Source organism: Melopsittacus undulatus, chromosome 7 (assembly GCF_012275295.1).
Source record: "Melopsittacus undulatus isolate bMelUnd1 chromosome 7, bMelUnd1.mat.Z, whole genome shotgun sequence".
Taxonomy (NCBI): Eukaryota; Metazoa; Chordata; class Aves; order Psittaciformes; family Psittaculidae; genus Melopsittacus; species Melopsittacus undulatus.
The window spans coordinates 35,993,663-36,015,187 of NC_047533.1; positions in this window are offsets into that span (position 1 = coordinate 35,993,663).

A 21,525-nucleotide genomic window follows, 5' to 3' on the forward strand; every position below is an offset into this window, starting at 1 on the left:
TGAGTGTGTGAGGTGTCCTGGAGACACTGCTGAAAGCATTCAGTAGTTTCTCTGATACTGGCATAGCATCTGTGTGGCTTTAGAAATGTGGAAATAAACTGAAACCGAATAACCAGAAATGCTTTTGAAATGTGCTGGCTAGATGGATCTAGATGGATGTTACACTAGGGATCAAATTCATCATTTTCTGTCTCTTCTTGGTGATACTATCATTCAGGTGAAACATTAAAGTTACAAGGAGATGTTTCCATAATAGGGGCCTGACTGAAAATGAATGTAGCTTATTTCTTTCTCTGTTCCAGTTGGTTGGTTCACATAGTCCTTTGCTTTACTGCTGTAGTTCAAAAAAAACCTCTGAAGTGCACAATTAAGAATTATTTCACAGTTATTTTCTATATGAAAACCACCATATTGAAACATCTTAATCACTTTTATTTCCACAAAACTGTTAGGCATAACTAAAGCACAATAAGTCATTTTACTTCACAGGCTATCTCAGAAAATTTTTCACACCACCTGTATGACCATAGATATGTAGAGATGTACTGAGCTACAAGGGGCTGACCTAATTGGTTGCAGTGCATTTGAAATGTGATGTAGGATGATTTAATCAGCCTATGACACTAATGGGATTAAGCACTCTGTCCACTAGAAAATGGTATAATCTTTCATTGAGTTCCTAAGTGCCTGTTTATGTTTCTTTTTGAAGGTGCTGTATTGCTGATCATATATTGCCATCCATCGCAGAGACTACAAAAATGAAAACAGCTACTGCAAACCATGAGATATGTGTGAGATGCCTTAAGATAAATATAATTTGAGGGTGACAGATATTTAAAAAAAAAACTCCATAAACTGTGAAGTGTCAAGTATTCATACTAAAATGAATAAACCTGAAGATGCATATATTCTATGTAATTCTCATCAAAGCAGGAATTGCAACACATTTTTTCTTTACATTTTAATTGTGATTTCAGCAGATGTTTTGTTAGAATGAGAGCTGTCCAGGTCCAACTGTGCTTGAAATTATGAAAGTGGAGAAATATGTAACACAGCTGTAAAATCTCTAATTTGCTACATACAACAATCAGACATCTATATCTGTCTGGACTATAATGTCATTATCAGGAACCAAACACACTGAATCTCTGCCTGCTGTGTCTGGCTATCATTTCAGTCACCCACTGTCAGCTCTGGAAAACTTGCTTTGCAACAATCTGCCTTTAAAACATTCAGCAAATGTCCTTCTGTAAGAACATTTTGGGAAATTTACATTAGCAGCTTTGAAGCAACTAACTTACCTTTCATGTGCCATGGTATTTTTTATTTTGCATTAACAGAAAAGCAGCATCAAGAAATAGTTGTTTCTGGAGCATGCATAGCAAAATGATGTTCAAAATATGTAGGATTTGAATGCTCATTTTCTGATAACCTGGAGATGAAAGGAAAATATTTAGGCAGCTGAGTGGGGATTCTGGACGTGAGTATTGGACACATGGGGTAGCACAGTGCTGAAAGTCTGGAAATTATTTACTAGAAATTTTCTTTGCCCAATGTCACAAAAATACATGTTAAGTGATTCAGAAACACAAGAAACAAACAAGTGATACTCACACCCCCTCCACCCCAAAAAAACCCGAAACCAAACCAACAAAACCAAGCACAAGCCCAACCAACTAATCAGATCAGAATGTAAATGTTTAAATAGTACCTAACTAAACAGCACTTAAAATACCTAAGTTTTCTTAGAGATTGTTCAAGATGAAGATTGTCTATCCTAAGTCTTGTTAGGTTTTTCAAATTCCGAACTGTTGCTTTGTTTCAGGCTTGTGGAATTTCCTGCATAAGTCACTGTGCAATGTCTGTACCTTTGTCTGGAAGCTTAAAGTTTTATTTCTGGGCATACTGAGACATACCTCAGACTTGCCTCTGGTGAGCAGGTCAGCAAGGTGTATCATACCTAACTCTCACTCGCAGCTCTCTGTGCCTAAGTTAATATTAACTGAACAGCTTAATCAATAGAGCATTAATTGAATAACAGGAGATTATTCATCTCAAATCTCTCTACTTCTGAATAATTTAGCCTGAAAGGTAGATTACTCTCCTGTGAGGTGTGAAATATCTTATCAGACAAAGAATTGGCTTGAGCTTTCACCTTTGGAAACAACAAATGCTGTTTGTGGCTGCACTATCCCCACAGTCTTTTTCTGGTAATATTTTGAAATAAATATCTGATGTTTCTTGCTTTTTTTATGAAGGAGAACGCAAAGATTTATACCATTAGGGGAAGTCACCTAATTCCTTGATGGGAGTGGGATTTGATGTGAATTCTGAGTGCTTCCCTTTGCCTTCCTTGGGTTCATCACTTGGACTTGGTTCTTTCCTGTAAGTAATTTTCTGCTGTAAAGCCCAGGATATAGTCCATCACCCTTATGAACCTCAGAGAGCTTATAGCCCACTATGCACAAAACAGAGGCAAGCAAACAAATTTGTCTTATCTCATCTGGACTCAACATTTAACAAAAGACTTTCTCAGAAAGATAGCTGTGCCAAATCACTTACCAAGTCGCTAAAATTATTCTGCGAACAAGTTATTAATTTGGATATTGCTCCTGAAATACCGTGATATTCTAACCATTGTGTTCAGGAATAGAAGAGTTGTCAACTAAAAACATAATGCAGACTTTTGGCAATGAATTCAGAATAGAAAACCAGAGAGAATTATTCACATTTTATTTAACACCTAATAATTGTGGAAGGAAGTTAACCGTTTCATGGATATTGATTGATTGATGGCTTGACTTTGCAAGAGAAGATTTTGGGAAGGGCTTTAACCACACTTACTTCAAGCATAATGACCAAGGGCGAGTGGGATATGCAAATCTGGTTGGAAAAGGGTGCTTAGGCAATCAGGGAGTGTCCGACAAGGACTGTCATCTCCTGAGTAATCTCAAGCTACCCATGCACTGCTCTGCCTGCATGCAAGGTTGGATCTGCAGCCTCCCATGCACCTTGTCACCTGCGGATTTGACCCTCATCTGTCCATACCAACAAGTGAGAGCCAAGCTCTTCCAGCCTGTGCAGTGGATTTTTTACGTGAGGCGCAGCTTGTGCTGTCCCCACCCTTTACACCTGAGGTTTAATTGCCAGGCCTAGCGAGCTAGGATGGTGACAACAAAGTCCTCAGGTTGTAGGTTTTGTAAGAGCGTTCTCCTCTTAGATGGAAGACCATACAAGGCTAGACAAGCTCCATCAGCCTGCATTTGAAGATATTTTTCCTTCCCTATGAGGAAGGCCTGTCTTCACTTACAAAGATTCAGGAAGGGCTTTAACCCACACATTGTGAGCAAGACTGTCATTTCCTGGGTCAATCTCAAGTGTCTAGGCGGGATTCTGACTTAGACGCATTCAGTCATAAGCCCGCAGATGGTAGCCTCGCGCCAGTGGCTCCTCAGCCAAGTGCATGCACCAGGGGTCTGGACCTGCAGTTCCTCTTATACTGAGTAGGATTACTATTGCAATGACACATCATCAGTAGGATAAAACTAACCTATCTCACGGTGGTCTAATACCACAACTGGAAAGAGACAAAAGGCATAATCCATTCTATAACCTAGTTGTCATTCAGTCTTCATTCTGCTGTAACTCAGTGCTGATGTCAGGAAGAAGGAACATGAAATAACTTCTACATGTATAAATTCTCTGCTGAGAGTTGTTTCCAGATATATAAGTAGTACTGCACAGCTGCTGTATTTTTGAAGTAGCAATATGCTAGGTCATGATCTTGATTAGCTGGGTTCCTGTATCAGAGAGTGTGTGGCATATTATGTATCTCATTCTGTTATTTCAGATGACAAAGCCTAATTTACTTGTAAGTACTCCTGGGATTTATGGGGAAGTTGAAGCTCAATTAAAAAAAAAATAATTTAATATGGTTTCCTTAAAACTTAACTGTACTGTCTGGCTCTTTTAGTGGTAAATTCTAGTTATTCTAAAGTGTGGAAAGGAAATGGAGGACTAATTTAAAAAAAATTACTTCCTTTTCTCCTGTCTACTTCTTAATCTGAATATAACCTAATAAGGCAATTTTAGTTCAAAGTTTATCCTGACCATTTTTTGCAAGTGGTTAATGTAACAACTGATTTTATTCTTGTAACTATTTTATGTGCACCGTAACATGGCTAAGACTATTGATTTAGTCAATAAATGCTTATTCATATCCAAACCAACCGTAATTGGATGGATATAAAATAAAGCGTAATACAATAATTATTTGATTGCCTATAAGAAGACCTAAACATGTGAACTGAAGCTGCTGTCTTCCTCTGGGAAAGTACTGTTCATACAATTGTCTTGTCTGAAGTGTCTGGCATTTGCTGAAGCTAGAAGGGGATAAGGTATACAAAAATTAATTGGCCTGTTGTTGTAGTTTGTTTGTGGCTCCTGCAAATAAGCAAAATTGCTTCCTATCTAGTGAAGATACCGTAACTATACAATAACTGCACAGAGTTTTGTGTAAGATTCTTTTGTAAGATTTTTAATCAGAAAGTTTGTAAGTTTTTTTTGTAAGATTTTTAATCAGAAATAAAATGATGTGTTTATTCTGCTTGCAGCAACTCCAAATATGTATTTGTGTCAGAGATAACTGACATCTCTGCCAAAAGAAAAAGAATTTCCATTTGTTCTTATTCCTGTCTCCTATTACAGGTGAAAGAGGTGAAAGGATGAAAGATCTCATTACTTCTGAACTATCTTTCTTTGCCATACAGAGGGTAAAGAACAAAAGTATATTCTCTTTCTCTTCTCTGAAGGGAAAGAAATGAAACCATGTTTTCCCATACAGACTTTAATTTCTGGTACTGTGGTGAACATGACACTATTTGAAACAGAAATAATAGAGTCCAGCAAGAGATCAGCTCTGCCAAAACCTAGGGTTTGGGCCTGTGGGCAAGGTGTTGCCTTGCATTTGAAAGAGATTCAGTGCCTGTACAGAGGTAGATGACACCAAGGTGGGGAGTGCTGTATAGCATTGATTGTTTTGGAGGCTAAGAAAGTGGAGTCAGTGGGCTTTGGAAAGCTCTGCAGCTTTAACAGCTTTTTGGGGTCAGGCCCACTTTAGCTGCTGTGTTTGGTCATGAACTGCATTGCATCTGTACCTATCTCTGTCTGTGATCCCTTCTGTAACAGCCTTTCTCACTCTCCACAGGGTGCAGCTGCCCGTGAAGACCCAGACTGGATATAGCTCAGCTTCATAACCTTGGCTCAGACCTCCGAGGAAACTCCTAAGTTGAGAGGAAGTCGGCAGAGGTATGCAAGATAAGTAAGATGAAACTGCAGAAAGAGTAGGATCATTGGGACTGAATCATTAGTAGCTCAAGGTTTCAAGAGGAAGAACATCAGCACAAAATGGTATAAAATCCTGAAGGAAAAAACGGAGTCAGTGTAAAAGGATCTGTTTCAGGGGCAGTGGAAGCTGGTCCTTCCCCTCCGGGCTGGTGCCTGACTGGCCAGTGAAGACTCTGGGTGTCTCATCATGCCAGAGTGCATATTAGCACTTATCCTGGTAGCTTGTTAAATCCTAGATATCTTGGTGTGGATCAGCCAATAAATACCTGCATTATACTTTTAAGCTATCTCTATCTTGCTGGCAGATGGTCTTTGTGCAGGGCTAGAAATGCCTGAAAATGACCAAGGAGGGAGGGTAGCACACCTGTGTAAAATAGCCCTCTTCCTATGAAAGGTGAGATTAGACATGACAAGAAAGTTCTGTATTTAGAGCAAACCATTTGCTGTAGCCTCAAATTATTGCTCTTCCCTATGATGATTTTATTTCCCTGCTGATGTTGAAAGTGAAGCTGTTGGAGTGACTGATGTGTGTAATCTGTGACTGGATAGTTCTGCTGTATATACATGCACTTACATATGGTCACTTAACTTTTGAAGCATCAAAAAGACATCAGTGTAATGCTGAACACTGCCTAATATAAACCTATAACAAGAAGAAACTTAATAGCTGAAATCAAAATTTCAGTTTTTAGTGATCTTGCGGTGTCTAGGTATTACAATGCTTTACCTAAAATAAGTATTGCTCTAGAAGAGTTTATGATGTAGCGTTAGATACAAATGGATTTTCCATTTTAACTCTGAATTTCTAGGTTCTCCAGAAATGCATTTAAATGCCTTTTTTCCTATCTAATTAGGACATACATAAGACAAGTATGAATAAAAATTGAAGGAATATTAAGGAGTGCAGAAGAAAATTCCTTAAATAAACTCAAAGGTATAACTTCTGATATCAATCATTACTCCATTAACAGTGACAGTGTACAGGTATCACCCTTCTGAAATTTATGTCATGGTGGACAAAACATATTTTTGCCATCTGTAGGAACACATTATCTTTTGATATACGTTATGAGTCCATAGAAGAGCATTACTCTGATGTCATACACAATCTCATTTCAAAAGCAGCTTCATGTTTTTTAGCCCAAATTAAAATATTCTAAAGTGGGAAATTGTTCAGAATGTTTTTAGCGTATTAAATTTGATCATATTTAGTTATTTCAAGAAAGGCAGCTAGAAATATACAAACCCACTATTATGGAGATAAAATTTAGACTATACATTTTAGGAGAACTATTCTAATTTTAGCAGTTTTACACAGGCAGCTATTCCAATGCCCTAGGGCTAGAATTTTATATTAAATTCTAGAAGGCAAGGTAGATAAAATGTCTTACAAAAATGTGTACTGAAGTCTTCCTGCTTTCTGCACTAAGTAAATTTATAATTAATTAAATTGTCCATTAAAAAATCTTTCCTTTTGGATTTGGACCTTTAACAGAACTTTGGCCAATGTTCAGGGGCTGGTGCTGGCACCAGTGCTGTTTAATATTTTCATCAATGACCTGGATGAGGGAACTGAGTGTACCCTCAGCAAGTTCACTGATGACACTAAATTGGAAGGAGTGGCTGACACACCAGAAGGCTGTGTTGCCATTCAGCAAGACCTGGACTGGCTGGAAAGTTGGGCAGGGAGAAACTTGATGAAATTCAACAAGGGCAAGTGGAGGGTCTTGCATCTGGGGAAGAACAACCCCATGTACCAGTACAGGTTGGGGGTTGACCTACTGGAAAGTAGTGAAGGTGAAAGGGACCTGGGGGTCCTGGTGGATAGGAGGATGACCATGAGCCAGCAATGTGCCCTTGTGGCCAAGAAGGCAAATGGCATCCTAGGATGCATTAGAAAGGGTGTGGTTAGTAGGGCAAGAGAGGTTCTCCTCCCCCTCTACTCTGCCTTGGTGAGGCCGCATAGAATCATAGAATAGTTAGGATTGGAAAGGACCTCAAGATCACCTAGTTCCAACCCCCCTGCCATGGGCAGGGACACCTCACACTAAACCATATCACCCAAGGCTTCATCCAACCTGGTCTTGAACACTGACAGAGCATTCAGTACCTCCCTGGGCAACCCATTCCAGTACCTCACCACCCTAACAGTAAAGAATTTCTTCCTTATATTCAGTCTAAACCTCTGCTGTTTAAGTTTCAACCCATTACCCCTTGTCCTATCACTACAGTCCCTAATGAATAGTCCCTCACCAACATCCCTGTAGGCCCCCTTCAGATACTGGAAGGCTGCTATGAGGTCTCCACGCAGCCTTCTCTTCTCCAGGCTCAACAGCCCCAACTTTCTCAGCCTGTCTTCATATGGGAGGTGCTCCAGTCCCCTGATCATCCTCGTGGCCCTCCTCTGGACTTGTTCTAACAGTACCATGCCCTTTCTATGTTGAGGACACCAGAACTGCACACAATACTTCAAGTGAGGTCTCACGAGAGCAGAGTAGAGGGGCAGGATCACCTCCTTCGACCTGCTGGTCACGCTCCTTTTGATGCAGCCCAGGATATTGTTGGCTTTCTGGGCTGTGAGTGCACACTGCTGGCTCATGTTCATTTTCGCTTTGACTAACACCCCCAAGTCCTTCTCCGCAGGACTACCATGAATTTCCTTTTTGCCCAACCTGTAGCTGTGCCTGGGATTGCTCCGACCCAGGTGTAGGACCTTGCACTTGGCATGGTTAAACTTCATGAGGTTGGCATCAGCCCACCTCACAAGTGTGTCAAGGTCCCTCTGAATGGCATTTCTTCCCTCTAGCGTATCAACTGAACCACACAGCTTGGTGTCATTGGCAAACTTGCTGAGGGCTCACTCAATTCCATTGTCCATGTCAGCGACAAAGATATTAAACAAGGCTGGTCCCAACACCGATCCCTGAGGGGACACCACTTGTTACTGGTCTCCAGACAGACATTGAACCGTTGACCACAACTATTTGATTGCGACCATCCAGCCAGTTCTTTATCCACCAAGTGGTCCACCTATCAAATTGATGACACTCCAATTTAGAGACAAGGATGTCATGTGGGACAGTGTTGAACGCTTTGCACAAGTCCAGGTAGATGACGTCAACTGTTCCACCCCTGTCTATCAGTTTTGTAGCCCCGTCATAGAAGGCCACCAAATTGGTCAGGCAGGATTTTCCCCTAGTAAATCCATGCTGGCTGCCACCAAGCACATTTCTCTTTTTCATGTGCTCTAGCATGCCTTCCAAGAGAATCTGCTCCAAGATTTTGCCAGGCACAGAGGTGAGACTGACTGGTCTGTAATTCCCCAGCTCATCTATTTTCCCCTTCTTGAAAATGAGGGTTATATTTCCCTTTTTCCAGTCATCGGGAACTTCACCTGACTGCCATGATTTTTCAAATATGATGGCCAGTGGCTTTGCAACTTCATTTGCCAGCTCCTTCAGGACCCGCGGATGGATTTCATCAGGTCCCATGGACTTGTGTACATTCAGGTTCTTAAGATGGTCTCCAACCAGATCCTCTCCTACAGTGGGCCCAAGGTCTTTATTCTCACAGTCCCTGTGTCTCCCGTCCAAGACTTGGGTGGTGTGGTCAGAGCCTTTGCCAGTGAAGACCGTGGCAAAGAAGCCATTCAGAACCTCAGCCTTCTCCATGTCCTGTGTAGCCAGTTCTCCTGAAAGTTTCCAGAGGGGGCCTACATTGTCCTTAGTCTGTTTTATAGCCGCTACATACCTATAAAATCCCTTCCTATTAGAAGAAAAGTATCAGGTTAAAAAATCTGGCTATCAGAACAGGTCAGTCTTTAACTAAATAGTAAGTAGCTGGCGCCACTTCTTTATAGATTACTAGCTTATCTGGAATATTGCATCCAGTTCTGGGCCCCTCAGTTCAAGAAGGACAGGGAATTGCTTGAAAGAGTCCAGCGCAGAGCCACAAAGATGATTAAAGGGGTGGAACACCTCCCTTATGAGGAGAAGCTGAAGGAGCTGGGTCTCTTTAGCTTGGAGGAGACTGAGGGGTGACCTCATCAGTGTTTACAAATATGTAAAGGGTGGATGTCAGGATGATGGAGCTAGGCTTTTTTCAGTGATATCCAGTGATAGGACAAGGGGCAATGGGTGTAAACTGGAGCACAGGAGGTTCCATGTGAACATCAAGAAGAACTTCTTTACTATGAGAGTGACAGTGCACTGGAACAGGTTGCCCAGGGGAGTTGTGGAGTCTCCTACGTTGGAGATATTCAAGGCCTGCCTGGGCAAGTTCCTGTGTGATGTACTCTAGGTTACCCTGCTCTTGCAGGGGGGTTGGACTAGATGATCTTTTGAGGAGCCTTCCAACCCTTGGGATTCTGTGACTCTGTGAGTCATTTCAGTTTTGGGTTATCCAGTAGCTTCTCAGATTAAGGCAAATATTCCAACAGCTCAAGGCCTTTGAAATTATCTGATTTCTTAGTCTCTGCCTGGAAAATTAATTTAATTCATGTGTATGTACTTTAAAAATAGATCTTACATAAAACGCTGGACAGAAGATAAAATTTGCTTTAATTCAGTTTTATCTTTAGATCATTTGGATAAGACATAAGTCATCTGCATTGCATTTGAATGAAGCAAATATTTGTATGTTATTTATTTTTGTAATTGGACTTGTCAAATTAATCTAAAACCTAGAAGAAAATAAAATCCTTAAAATGTCCACTTGAATACCTGCCATGAATGCAGCTGCTACCTAATCCAAATAAGCTGTGATTTAAAGCTGCTGTATTTTCACAATTACTATTTTTTTTTCAGCAGCAACAGATGGGTATGGGATGTTTAAATAACATTATTGGGATGTTTGTTACTGTTACTACAATGCTTTCCCTCCTGCACTGTTCTAACAAATGCATAAGTCTCAAAGACACCCCAGCATTAGTCAAGCACTCTGTTGCCAAGCAACATTTAGTCCACAGTTTGAAGGACTTGTTTCATTTGACATACATCACTCATTTATTTTCATAAACAGTCTGATGTCACCTTCATTCTTATATTTTGAATACAACTGGTTGTCAATCATATTGACTGGCACAGATTGCATTGAAGGTGCTGGATACTACAATATATTTGGTGCAAGCAGAAAGAGAGTGAAGTTGCATTTTTGTGTTGTATCGAAACTCCTTGTCAGCTTTTCTATTTTTATGAATATTAAGTTACAGATATTTCAGCTGGCTAGATTTTCTAAAAACACTTCAACATTTGGGACCTGACAGGAAATTAGACACCATGCATACTGGGTTCAAATGTGCTTTCAAAAGAGATACTTGAATTAATAGTCAACGTTTCATTGAACTAAACCATTATCAAACACATGTTTTATGCTATGAAATGACCTGAGAAATTTAAAAAAAGGATGACAAAAAACCTCATATGAAAATAGAGATACAAAAATAGTGGCATAAAATTCTACATGTCCTATATAACATCTGAAAAAGTATCAGTGTACCAGCTTTAAATCTACAGTGTTGTGCCAGATGGTTTTGACAACAGAAGGCACACAATAGTTTTGAATAACACAGCATTGTTTGATAAAAGAAACACACTCCTGGAATCTCGAGAGGAACCACAGGACAGTGAATCATGTCTTGAATATTGTCATGGGTTCAGCCGTGGCAGTCAGTTTTTCTCCTTCTTGTGGCTGGTGCAGTGCTGTGTTTTGACTTCTGGGCTGGGAACAGTTGCTTGGTGGCGGGCATGTTTTGGGGGTATTTTTGTTCAGGGCCTTTTCTGAGCACGTGCTCCAGCCAGGTGGAGGAGGGGAGGCTGGGAGGAAGGAGAGACAGGACACCTGACCCAGGCTGGCCAGTGAGGTATTCTATACCATAGCACAGGATGCAACTGGGAGAGGGAGCTGGAAGGGTGGAGCTCTGGAGGAAAACGGAGGAGGGAGCACGCGGTGCTCGGCCGGGCAGGGTGGAGTGAGTTATGGGTCGGTGGCTGGTGGGGTGTTGTATTCTTTTTGCTTGTTATTGGCTTTATCATTATTATTTGTAGTGGTAATGGCAGTAGTGATTTTGTGTTATGCCTTAGCTATTAAACCGTTCTTATCTCAACCCGTGGGGGCTACATTCTTTGGATTTTCCTTCCTAACTCTCCGGGAGTTGGGGGACTTGACAAATATCTAACAGACAAGAAAAAGGATTGGGTAATCTGGCTAGTGACTCTGAGTAACTGATCTCATAGCTAATCTCTGATTTCATAGCAGACTTTCCTCTGAGTGGGAGGTTGAACAACATGATTTCCAAGGTCCCTTCCAACCCCCAAAATTCTGTGATTCTGCGCATATAGAGTTGGTGGCTCAGCTTGTTCCACATGCCTGTCACTTTGGATTTCCTGCTTGGTCACTCAATAGCATGAAACACTCTGCAGTATTTCAGTCAGGTTAAGTTTCACTACCTGGAATAATTTACCAGTATCAGCAAATTTACTTTGCAATTCATCTTTTTCCCTAGATAATTTATGAATATGCTGAACAGTATAAATCCCTCAGCAATTATAGTGGGAGTCTACTGATGTTCTCTCTACCGAAACCCCCCTGTTTATTTGGTACAGTGTATTGTATGAAAATATAAACCAAAACTGTGAACTTAAAAAGAAGCAAATACATCTTCTGAAATGTCACCAATTCTCAGTTTTAAGGAAAGTGACTTTTTTCCGAGTCAGAGTATTGCATTTAAAATCAGAAATGTATGAAATGGAAAAAAAATTTAAAAACAATTGTTTGCTTGTTTGCCTTATTAAAGGGATTTTGAACTCTTGTGGCTTAACAAAAGTTTGAAGCATGAGGGAAAATGTAAGAGTATTCAAATCCATGAAACAGATTCAAATTTAACAGCAGAGTTAATGGTTTTCTTGAACTGAATTGGTTATTATTCATAAGGTCTGAGTCACTGATAATTACAAAATACATTTTTACAAACAGAAAAGCCCAGGCTTTAAAAAAAAAAATTCTTTTATGCATTTGTGCAAGTAAACCAGGTTCTTAGGCACTCAGGCAAGTAATTCCACCTAAATTTAAATGCTGTTAGATATGCTAGCTGCTAGGTATTTTTCAGTAAACAGGACCTATCATGACATTTTGTTTAGGGTCTTCATAGAATCATTTGGGTTTGAAGGGACTTTTAAAGTCTACCTAGTCCAAATCCCCTGCAGTGAGCAGGGACATCTTCAACTAGACCAGGTTGCTCAGAGCCCATTCCAGCCTGACCTTGAATATTTCCAGGGATGGGGCATCTACCACCTCTCTGGGCAGCCTGTTCAGTGTTCCACCATCCTCACTGTAAAAAAATTCTTCCTTATATGTAGTCTGAATCTCCCTTTTTGAGTTTAAAACCATTACCTTGTGTCCTATTTTTACAACGCCTTCTAAAAAGTTTGTTCCCATTTTCCTTTATAAGCCCCCTTTAGATGCTGAAATGTTGCTCTAAGGTCTCCAGGAACCTTCTACAGGCTGAACAACCCCAAATCTCTCAGCCTTTTCTCTTAGGAGAGGTGTTCCATCTCTCTTGTAAGTTTTTGTGACCATTCCCTGAACCAGCTGCAACAGATCTGTCTTTCCCGTGTTGAGAGCTCCAGAGCTGAACACAGTACTCCAAGTAGGGTCACATCACAGCAGAGTAGAGGGGGCGAATCATCTCCCTTGACCTGGTGGTCACACTTTTTTTCATGCAGCCGAAGATACGCTTGGCCTTCTGGCTTCAATCACACATTTCAGGCTTGTGCCCAGCTATTCATCCACCAGCACCCTCAAGTCCTTCTCTGGAGGGTTGCCTGCCTGTATTGATACCAGGGGCTGCCCCCACCCATATGCACGATGTGGTCCTTGGTCTTGTTGAACCTCATGTGGTTCACATGAGCCTATTTCTCCAGCTTGTTCAGGTCCCTCTGGATGACATCCAGTTCCTCAAGTGTGCCAACTGCACCGCTCAGGTTGGCGTCATCTATAAACTTGCTGACGGTGCCCTCTATCCCAGTATGCCATTGATGAAGATATTAAACAGTACTGGTCCTTATACAGATCCCTAAGTGACGCTTGTCATTGATCTCCATCTGAACATTGATCCATTGTGCAACCACTCAACTAATTCCTTATCCCCCAAACAGTCCATCCATCAAATCCTTTTCTCTCCAATTTAGAGAGAAGGTGTCATGGGAGACTGTGTCAAAGGCCTTACAGAAGTCCAGGTAGACAACATCCATAGTTCTCCCCTTATTCACTCATGTAGTCATATATGTGAGACTTATGTCTGTTTCTGGATTTGTCTTTTCCACTCTAGATGCTCCTCTGCTACTCTGTGAAAAGTTGAAAAGTCTTTCTATACTTCTATGTTCTTTCTATACTTCTGTTCTATATTCTTTCTATGCTTCTTTTTTGTGCCTCTTTTTTCTTCTTTTCTTTTTTTTTTTAATTTTAACATAAGCTTTGGTGATTTTCAACCTGTAGATCAAATATTCTCATTGCACTGTTGAAAATATGTGCAGAAATACATATAAATTCTGTCAGAGAATACAAGAAGGAACAGAACAAGATGAGTTTTCCTCTTTCCTAGCGCAGCATTAGTCCTTCCAGTTGTCAGCAGGCAGTGAGAAGTCTGTGTGGCTGGTCATGCACAGGCATTGTATTCATCTAGCTATTTCCCCTATGTGTGAAAAGAGTATGTTTTCCTCCTGACCAGTAACTGTAACCTCATGACCATTCCTTAATTAAAAAAGTATATTTATTACATCTGCCTATTGACCCATTGGTGTTTCCAATCATAATTGTTATGCTATTATTTGAAAAAAAAATCTATTATTCTATTGGGAAAGGAGATAATTGAATCTGTTTGTATCAAGAAAGATTTTGCAGTACGATTCAAACAAAAATTTGCTCCACTTCATTTTATTTCATTTTATTTTCAGAACCTGGCAGTACATTGCATGACATCTGACTGATTAAAAAAAAAAGAGTAAGATGTAGGTAGAAACAAAAAAGCCTCAGCTTTAGACAAAGGTGTGATCTGAATCATTCTTCTATAAACAGAATTAGTAGAATACCTATAAAGTGTGAGATTAAAAACCTGATTCTTTTTTTAGCAGTTCTATAGTAGCTGTTAGTAGAACTAGATATCTACACAATTAAAACTAAACAAAGCCTTCTCGTTTAAAACTAATGAGACTAGTGTGTCCAGTCAGAAACAAATCTGAATAATATCTAATGTTCAGATATATGTTTTTTTCTCATTTTTGTGCAGAGGGCTAATTGGGTTCATGGCATTATCTGAAGGATGGAGCTATATTTGCTCAATTTATGTTTTGTAAGCACAGGAAATCTTTCTGGATATATTAATGGGATAAGTATGTTATATACAAAGAAAAGACTAGTAAAAGGAACAATGGGCTAAAATCAGGGTATCTGTAATGAAGATGGTAAGGTAAAATATTCTGCTGTTACCATTTGATTAGACCAGGTAAATGTTGGGGAAAGTGGATTACCTGCCTAGCAACAGAGACTACAAACTGAATTACATGAAAGATACTGTAGAAGTGGCTTTGCTAACATTTGACTTTGAAAATATGGAAATACGTTATGTTTTGGAGAAGGACATGAGATAGATACCTAAAAAACATGATGGAAGAGCTATTTTTCCACCTTCCTACTCTCAGCTTGTTTAACTGTGTAGAAGTCTATCTATATACATTAAGCTTTAGCTTAATTATCTGTATAAAAAATATATTGTAAGGTATAGAATTGTAAGGATAAGTGTCAAGTGCTAACGAGGTAATGAAATTTTAGAGCTTGGTAAACCAAAAGCAGAATTTAAAGGATCTTGGGAGAAATTCCTTCAGGACAAAATAAAAAAATGCACAAAATATTTAAAAGGAATTTTTGAGGCCAAAAAAGAAAATTCTGAACACTAGGATTTTCTAGAATATGGGCACATTAATATAATTTTCTAGGTGTATGTGGTCCACAGAGAAACACTCTAAATACTCATTTACATGCTTAACATTTTCCTTAGGAACTTCAGATATTTTAATATTTACATATAAGAGTGCGTATTTCCAGTGCATATATATGTTGTGCCCTATTAGGTACACATGATCATTGTGTACATTCAGGGCAACATATTGACTTCTGGAGAATTTATACTGAAAACAAATACAGGTAAACATAAATCTGCTGCTAAGTCAGTGGCTCTTTAGTTTACAGTGATTTATTTTTTTTTCAAATTGAGATCAAGATAGGAATTAAGGAAATCTGAGCTTACTTTTATAAGCTGAACTAGAACAAAAGTGAAAATATAAATACAAATATTCTTAGACTATGTTAATTAATTTTTCAGTATCTGGGGTCTACACCTAAAAAAAGAATTTTGGCAACATATGCATTCCAGCTCTTTCTTTGACAGTCTTCTGACACTGCCAGGGAGCAGTGAGAGCTGGCTGCTCTCTAAGGAGGGTGAGCTTGGAGTGAAGGTTGATGCAGATCCAGGCAACCCGGCCAGGAATACAAGGAAACAAGCCCAAGGACAGGGCTATAAACAAGCATATCATGTACTTCTGACGGGAACATCAAGAGGCAAGCACCCATGATGCAGGACTATGGTTCCCTGAGGAGGAAGGATCAGAGGCAGCACTGTCCTGGACTGAGCTAAACTAGGGTACGGAGCGCATGTGCAGGAGGTAGAGGGGAAGTGGAGAGGCCCCAGGCAGGGCTGGCCAGGGTCAGTAAGGCATACCTATGTACACAGGTCCATGGCAAAAAGTGACAAGAACTTTAAAGGAAACAGATACAAACCAAATGTCAGCTATTTTGACAGCCAATTACTACAGAAGAAATTCTAGTTCATACATAGCCAAGGGCAGGACAAATCTTACTGGGCATCAGAAATTATACAAAATGAAATTGCCATGCTCAAATTCTAAAGCCATATCCCTAAATACTTTACAAAATCTCACATTTTTTTAGTAATCTTCGTTTGTTCTTTTGCAAAAAGATTTGATGGTTTGTGAGACTAACTGTAAGATTCTTTAGTGAATAGCTGACCATATGTATTTGATGAAACTTCCCAAACTAATTTTTAATTATTTGTAAAGGGAAAAATGTGAAGCTCCCACATAATGAGAATTTTTTACTTGTATCTGCTATATAAACAAACAACAATCATTTTGTCATCACTTCAATTTGAAATCAGAGTAGTGGCATTTCACTGACGGTCAGGATGCCAGCAGGTGGGTCACCCCGTGCTGCCGAGCACGCACACCTCTCATGTCTCTTCACAGGGCCAGACTAGAGTCAAGCTCAACAGGGTCGCAGAATTCACCAAGCGTTGGATTGTACACCCACTAATAGGGAACGTGAGTTGCATTTAGACTGTCATGAGACAGGTTAGTTTTACCCTACTGATGATGTGTTGTTGCAATAGTAATCCTGCTCAGTATGAGAGAAACTGCAGGTTTCTCTGCAAACTTCTGTTGCCTGTGCTTGGCTGAGGAGCCACTGGTGTGAGGCTACCATCTGCGGGCTTATGACTGAATGCCTCCAAGTCAGAATCCCGCCTAGATGTAGCAATACTGCAGCACCGCTGGCACCTTGGTGGGCTCATGATAGAGGTCGCTGGGGATTGACCCAGGAAATGACAGTCTTGGTCAGAACATAGGAGAAGGAAAACTCCTATCTTCAAACAGGGGCTGATGGAGCTCATCTAGCCTTATATGGTCTTCCATCTAAGAGAAGGACACTCTTATAAAACCTATGACCTGCGGAATTTGCTGTCACCATCCTAGCTCGCTAGGCCTAGCAGTTAAACCTCAGGTGTAAAGGGTGGGGACAGCACAAGCTGCGCCTCACGTAAAAAATCCACTGCACAGGCTGGAAGAGCTTGGCTCTCACTTGTTGGTATGGACAGATGAGGGTCAAATCCGCAGGTGACAAGGTGCATGGGAAGCTGCAGATCCAACCTTGCATGCAGGCAGAGCAGTGCATGGGTAGCTTGAGATTTCTCAGGAGATGACAGTCCTTGTCGGACACTCCCTGATTGCCTAAACACCCTTTTCCAACCAGATTTGCATATCCCACTCGCCCTTGGTCATTATGCTTGAAGTAAGCGTGGTTAAAGCCCTTCCCAATATCTTCGCTCGAGAAGACAAGCCATCATCAATTTGAAATACTGATTTATAATGAAGCAAGAAGGGAAAATATGAGAACGGATTAAAACTTCCTATGGACTGGTACACCATTTCTGACAGTGGCCAGCTGTTGCTGCCTATGAAAAAGGTAGAAGAAACACTAAGCTCAAAGTGCTTCCACAAAGTACAAGCAGTCAGTGAGAAGGCTCTGCAAGTTTATAGTTGAGTCAAAGCTGTTAATATTCATTCTGATAATCTTTGTTGTGCTTCCCTAGATATTTTTGAATTTTGCTATACTGATTTACAGTAGGATTACCATAACTGCAGTCAATGTTCAAAATTTGGGTGTATTGTGGATTTACCTCATAGCACAATAATACATTCTGGCTTATTCTGCATTAAATTCTTGGTAATTCTTAACATTTTATCTAAATTTCTTGCTTAATACTCAGTATTCAGGTGATATTTTTGAAGAACTGTCAACAGTAATTCCAAGATTACATTTTCACAGTCACAAAGGCTACTTTAGAGTCAATTCTGTTGTGTTTTCTGCGAGAAGCACTCCTTTTCATTACAATGTTCATCTTGCCTTTCATCTGTTAGTCCACAATTATATAATTTTGCTATATATTTAAGTTTTCAGGTTCTCATTTCAATATGGCTCAGGATATTTTGAAAGGTCACATTGTTTTAAGAGTCTTCTAGAGAGAGTTCCATAGGGCAGTATCCATAATTATGTAATTTCTGCTAGATTGAGAAAATCCAGATTTTAAATTCAGATCAAGAAGATGTCATCTGTGCATCTTAGATACAGGATAATTTGGTACTGAAGTATATGGAATTATTCAAGGAACTCATGAAGATACTGTCACACTGTGATTCCATTTTCATGTTCACAGCTGTGATTCTTTGTTTACAGAAAATATTGCTCGCTGGTGGGATGCACATGTTAGTTAATTTCGGAGGAGTATTAGCCTGAGTATGTTTGGATTGAAAATCTGTAGGTTGGTCTTACTTTTGTCTAAAATGACAGGTAATGATACTGCCATGTTTGACAGAGGGTGTTGACAGATGTTACAGAATTTGTGCAGGACATCCACCATGTCTTGGAAAAGCTCAGTCTTGTCAAGACATACAAGGATTTTTTGTGAACATGATAGGTATTCTGAAAATGCTATAGTAGAAAATGACAGGACTGCCACAGTTTTCTTGCTTGTGGATCAGTTTTCAACTGAGCAATCTACTGCATGACTGTGAAATGTTTAACTATATAGGAACAGTTTAGAAAAATCTTTAATGGTGAGTGTTTGTCCAAGAGTTCTGTGAAATGCTCTGTTATTCTTGCATTATTTACTCCCTTGAATTCACATAATCTCACTCATTAATATCCTTCCAACATGTTTCCAAGATGTTCACTCCATAACAGTCAACACATAAAAGCATTCTAATTAACCTATCTTAATTTTTATAGTTCATGCTTTAGTAATTAAATGTGCCCTTTGACTGCTTGGCCCACTGTGTTTTCTGTGCCACACTGGCACAGAACTGGCTTCTAGAGTTATCACTGTGAAATTAGGAATATATTTTTAAAAGTGAAATGATACATTATGTGAAATATACACATCACAGCCTTCTGGCTTTCATTTGCGTGTAGCTTCTCAGTTTGAGTTTTTTTTCCTCCTGTTTTAAACCATGTAATTGACAAGGACTAGTCCGACAACATATAATTTCTGGCTTCACACGGTGAATATTATTTTATTTAAACTGAACAGCCTTACTACGTTTGATGCTTCAGAAATAATATCTCTGTGACATTGTCTTGGTATACTGTTAGAAGAGCTGTACAAAACAGCTTTTGTTGTGTTCTGGTGCTAGAGAGAAGCTTAATTAAGTTTGTAGAGTGAGGAGCATCTGCTGTACATCTTAGAAAAAGAGACATAGCAATATTTTTATATTGATTGCTCAGAGGATAAGGGTTATTTCTCTTAATGTCAACAGTAGATGAAATAAGAAATAATTGCATTGTTCACAACAAAGATGTTGAAAACATGCTTTGTAGTTTATATGAAGTCTTCGATATCTCAGATTTCTTCCATAGTCATAGTATATAGTCATGGAAAACTTTGCTCTTATCTAGATAATTTGGAGATAACTTTATCTGTCTGTATACAAAGACTTCAGGAAAAGTAAAAGCTGGTAAACTGGGAACAGATTTTATCTTTATTTATCCACATTACTAAAGCAGAATCTGAAGGAATTTGTGTTTTTCTAGCAACACTGGAAAGCAATGGTAAGAGGAGTAGAAAAATTTACGGCACGCATAAGCTACAACTGGATTGAAATATAGCAGAAGGTTAGTTCCAGCTGCCAGCTCTTTTTCTCTCCTCCCTCTTTTCACAACATCTGCTGTTGCCATGCCTATTTGTCATTACTGTTAACAGGTTTCCCCTATCAGTCTTGATTGAGGATTAACAAAATTAATGGATGCATCATGAAAAAAGAAGACAAATGCAATAGAAAACTATTGATTACAACCTGATTGTATTCATTATATCCCAACTGTTTTGCTTAACTAAACTGTCTGTTTTCCAGCCTCTGTTTCTAGACTTCTTCAGATTTTAAGTTAGATGGGACTGGATATGTTTTTCCTGTATATTTGTACAACATCCAAGACAATGGGATTGCTTATTTGATTGAATCATCTGTGCATGCTAAAGACATTGATGGTTAATAATAAATATTACACTCCTTAGGGCATATATAGGCTCTTGATACATCTGTAATATTGTCCTATATTCTACTTTTTCCTTTTATGCTGGATGAAATAAATTATTCCTAAATCACAATAAACCAATTTATCAGCATATGCACATATATCACATTCTAGCTGATGAGGTTACTTTTGTAACAGATAACGCTTGAACAGCATCAGTTGCACATGCAGCAGAAGTGTAACAAATGACAATATATATGCTACAGAAATGAAATGGATAGTTTTTTATCTGAAAGAAGTTGAAAGCATAATATGAAATCCCATTTTGACAGTGGTTTGGCCTTTAGCATAATATAAAACTTATTGTTATTGATGGTGTTACATGTATTACCCTTCCACACATCGATTTTTACTGCAGAACCTTTAACATAAATGAGAAAGACAAATATATGTATATATGGCTAAAAGCTAAATCCTTATTTGAATTCTTATTAGTATGGATAGCAAGAAAACAGTTTAGGGACTTTTTTAAGACACTTTAATATTTCAGTTTTAAATTTTCCCTTATGGTAACACTCACTCAGGTTAAAGTTGTAGTTCTTAATCCTATTGTCAGAGATCATTATGCAAAATGCATTTCCGTGTATCTTGGAAAGACATTTTGTTCTTATATATGCATGCCTGTGTAGTAGGTGATTTTTCAAGTTGTATAGCATTACAGTATTACAGGAAGGCCAATTTGATTATTACACAGTAAAATTAGAAAAATTTGTAAAATGGAGGTATAATTATATTTCATTATTACTTTTGTTAAATCATTGATCTTGGAGGAATTCTGCAAATGCAGGTAAGTTTTGAGAACAGAATATGTAATGATGCAGAGGAAGAAACACAAGATCAGGGGAACAACAGCAATGAAGAATGAAAGAGGTAGAGAAAGATGAAAAAGGAAAAAACAATCAACAATTACTGTATGGAAAGGGAAGAAGATCAGAACAGGGTGCTACATGTGTCACTCTGTCAAGTGTATTTTTCCCCTACTTATTTGAAAGGTTGCCTGTTGATAATCTATTTTCTGTTGAATTTAGCCATAGAACTTGTGATTCACCGCCACATAGTCCCTTCAAAAAAATATAAATAATAAAAAAGCTCCAATCCCACTGAGAAATACATCTAAGAAACAAATAGATGGTTTGGGAATATAATCCAGTTGCAAAAAGTTCCTGAAATGCAAAAAAAGCCCCAACCCAAAAGAGTAGAAGGTAACCATGGAATCCCTAAATAAGGTCTATTTAAATATTGATT